Here is a 4,174-nt window from a genome sequence, read left to right as displayed (position 1 = left end):
CCATACTACACCAAATTCTCTGTGAATTAATTAAAAATTGTAATATTTTACGATAAATTGTATATTTTAAATTATATTTTATTATAAATATATTTATTTATAGTCTGAGCAATGGACTACCAGAATCTTTTGTGTAACTCTACACATTTATCATGATTTTCACTGGTCCAGCCCACTGCACATCAAAGTGGGCTGTGTGTGTCCCACCATGTTAATGACTTTAACATCCCTGCAATACGTTTTTATGATTAGTAAAAGTGTAACTAAGATTTTTTCCTATGTGACGTCTTTGATTCCAATTCCAATTGAAATAAATGAGAATATTATGTGATGAATTTTTTAAGTTTTGTGAGGTTTGGCATGAAAATCATTCAAAAACAGTAAATTTATTTGTTTATTTGTTTTTAATTCCTGCCTGTAGTGCAGGGAGACATTTACACTGAGCTATAAGGGGAACATATGAGGTGATTATTAGTATAAAAACAGATTTTTAAGTGGAATATGATGTAGGAGCAGTCTGCGCTGTGACTGGCTGGTTGGTCGTGTACGAAGGTCTGGTGGTCTCTGAGTTTCTCGATCAGACCCTCCCTCTCTTCACATCTTGTTTTTGTGGAGCTCTCTCTCTCTCTCACACACATTGTTGCTGAGTTCCTCTCAGGTCATCAGATTAATATCTGCCTGCTGTTCTTCAGAACAGGTGCAGTGAAGTCACATTTCCACTCAGATAAAAAGAAACTGCAGGCGGGGAGAAATCGCTGCAGCGACGCAGCTTTAACAAATATGAATAAGCTCCAGCTTATCTCCTTTCCACGCATATTAAATCAGGTGACTTGTGTTTTTTGGATTGTTGCTTAATCTCAGTGAAGAATGAGCTTCCACAGATAACGCCCGAACTGAGGAGAAGTCGCCGTGTTAAGAATGAGAAGTATGCGACGGCTGAAAAGAATGAACTGAGGGTTTTCAACAGAGCCATACGGCGATGCGGGAGGTCCTGCCATGCCTCTGTCATGATGATCACCTGCTTCATTTGGTGGGAACAAAAGAGCTTTTGGTTGTTCTTTTCAGCCCAAATTTAATTACTTGTAATTTTACTTCCAAGAATCAAACATGCAGCAGGAACAAAGTGTAGAAACAAGTCAAGTGAAATCAGATTTGCTGGTTTGGTGACTTCAGTCGTAACCTGACACTTTGATTAACTCGATTAACAAAATAAGAATGAAGATTAAAGTGTGAGGGAGGCTGTCATCACCGTGCTGCTTACATCTTCTCTAATGTGTGGTGCAACAGAAGATCACACACAGTTCAAACTACAAAAGGGAACACATAAACCCATTTACCCCTGAAAAACAGTCAAATTCCAGTCTGCTTATCCACGTCAGGGTCGTGGGGGGGCTGGAACCTATACCCGGCTGAGACATTGCAGACAGGCTGTCGCTGGGCCAGACAACCATTCACACTTACGGTCAGCTTGGAGTCACCGGTGAACCTTACCCCATCTGTGTGATTGGAGGTGGAGTAGCTGGAGAGTTTACAGAGAAAATCCCCAGACTGGATCAGAATCAGTAAAACTAAATGATGAATGTGTGATGAATGTCCACTTAGAGTCTATTATTAACTTTCTTCTTCTTTTGGTAGGCTATGGTGTGTTGATATCTGTGCATTCCTGTATTATCCTTTTGTGTTACACATTTCTATGTTTTTTTCCTTGCTACCTAGCCTGACCTGTCTGCCCAATGTGATGTTTGTGTATTGTATGTACGGTCGGCAAGGTCTGTCATCTCGGTCGTGGGCAAAAGACCTGCAACTGACAAATAAAGGCTATCTCTCTCATCATCATCTTTTGCTGTGGGGATCACCACGGCAGATCATCTGCCTCCATCTGACCCGACCCTTAGCATGCTCCTCCTTTTCTACCTTCATGAATCTTCTCTCTGTTCTTCGTCTTTTCCTCCTGCAGGCAGCTCCATCTCCAGCGTGTTTAGTCCAGTGTATCCACCCTCCCTCCTCTGCACATGTCCAAATCATCTCAGCCTCTAACTTTGCTCGACCTGAGGTGGCAGACTTATTTCTAATCCTGCTCGCTCCCAGTGAACATCTGAACATCTCCAGCTGTTTCACATCACCGTTAACTCTGGACGTTTCTGATCCAATATGGAAATGTCATTTTTAATAATCCACATGTTTGATTTCTCAATGATTTTGCACCTATGCATTAAGATACAATTCATTATTGAAATGCATATTATTCTGTATAACTCTTTCCTTGAGTTATTTAAAATAATAAATTTTAATGCTAAACAACTTGAAATAATACTGAAGTAAAAAAATGTACCAAATGATTTCTTGTCTAATATTCTGATTTCCTGTGGGTCTCCACTCTCCTCCACCTTGGTCTTAGTCCCGTTTGTGCTGCTCTATTGGGAATAAAATGCTGGAAATATCACTAGTGTGTGACATGTAACACAGAATAATATTTCACAAGATTTTAGATTTATAGAACAAACGGGCCTTGTTCTATTTGATAGTTTGACAACAGGTTTTATTGTTTTGTCTTTTCTACACTCAGATATTTCTTTTGTCCATCACTCACCGGAGCAGCGCCTCTGCTGACACTTTGATAACTTGAACTGTAATTCTTCCCGTGGGTTTAATATATTAACATTAACATTCACACACAACCAGTGAAACACTGACACCCAGACTGTTTGTCACAGAATATTGGGTTCAAAAAATTTCCCTCAGTGGGCAAAATGGGAAGCACATCGTTTTACTTTGCTCTCAACTCACATCCATCCATGAGATAAACACATCCTCCCCTTCACTGTCACTTCTTTTCGTTTTTGAATCATATTGAAGGTTTTACTGCCACAGAGACCCTGAACACATCATACAGGACACACAGTGTTTCTCTGGTGGCTGCAAAACTCAGTGATAACTCACAGTGTGTTTGCTCACACTGAGCACTCATTTGTACTTCAAAACCAGGAACACTGAATTTAGAGATTCGATTTTAAGGAACAAGGATAAAGTGATGTTTAATGTTCAGTGTCCTTCGTAGACTCTGTGGTGAAAGTCTCTTTATCGGCCTGCCGTCAGTGAGGTCAAAGGTTAGTCAAGCTTCACTAGCACCTGATTTTAGAACGCAGCTGTTTTGTTCCACAGGAGCTTTAATCCAACCAACCACAAAGTCATCCTACAGTCTCTGTCTCAGATGTGTGGGCAGCTGATCTTCTTTTTTTCTTTGGGGCTGGGGGTTGGGAAGCGTATCTGTAACCGGAAGGTCGCCGGTTCGATCCCCGGGCTCTCTGTCCTGGTCGTTGTGTCCTTGGGCAAGACACTTTACCCTACCGCCTACTGGTGTTGGCCAGAGGGGCCGATGGTGCGATATGGCAGCCTCGCTTCTGTCAGTCTGCCCCAGGGCAGCTGTGGCTACAACCGTAGCTGCCTCCACCAGTGTGTGAATGTGAGAGTGAATGAATAGTGGCGTTGTAAAGCGCTTTGGGTGCCTTGAAAAGCGCTATATAAATCCAATCCATTATCATTAAATGATCACATGAAAATATGTGATGAAAGCTCAGGTTTTATCTGTTCTTATTTCGGATGGTTGCCTTTATTACCTAAGAAATGTATAAAAAAACTAATTTTCCTTAAACTCACATATGCAAGGATCTAGTGATTTATTTTTATTAATGTCAAGACTTCTTCCTGCCAGCGTGTTTTCATCATACTGCTGATTGACTGAGATCAACACAGCTGTACATCCAAGTCTGTGCTTCAGGTTTGGTGTTGAAACGTCTCTTTTTTTATTAGTCTGTCACTAATTAGCAGGTAAGCAGATTAACAGATGTGATCACATCTGGCTCCAAAATAATAGTGAGGCTGAGGTCGAACTGCTTACGTGGAAGCTTCAACAGAGAGACATCAGTGACATCAGGGGGCGTCAGCCGTTCTTTTTTTTCCATTTCATCTCCTGTTTCCTGTTAACACTTGTCTAAAGCTATTTAAGGCTTTTAAAATATACAATTTCTGTCAAAGAACTTTGTGCTGAAGCCTCGATTAGAAATCACCGATATGAAAAGTGTCGCGTTAGTTTCAGTCACGTGACCGAGGAACCTGTTTTCATTCGTGTGCACTCGTACCAATGTAAACATAAGATTTTGCTTTCTTACTGAGC

This window comes from Copadichromis virginalis, linkage group LG5 (genome assembly GCF_057382275.1).
Source record: "Copadichromis virginalis isolate Kocher_CV1m ecotype Utaka linkage group LG5, C_Virginalis_male_GT1.1, whole genome shotgun sequence".
Taxonomy (NCBI): Eukaryota; Metazoa; Chordata; class Actinopteri; order Cichliformes; family Cichlidae; genus Copadichromis; species Copadichromis virginalis.
The sequence above is the reverse complement of the archived record's forward strand: the minus strand, read 5'-3'. Positions refer to the sequence as shown.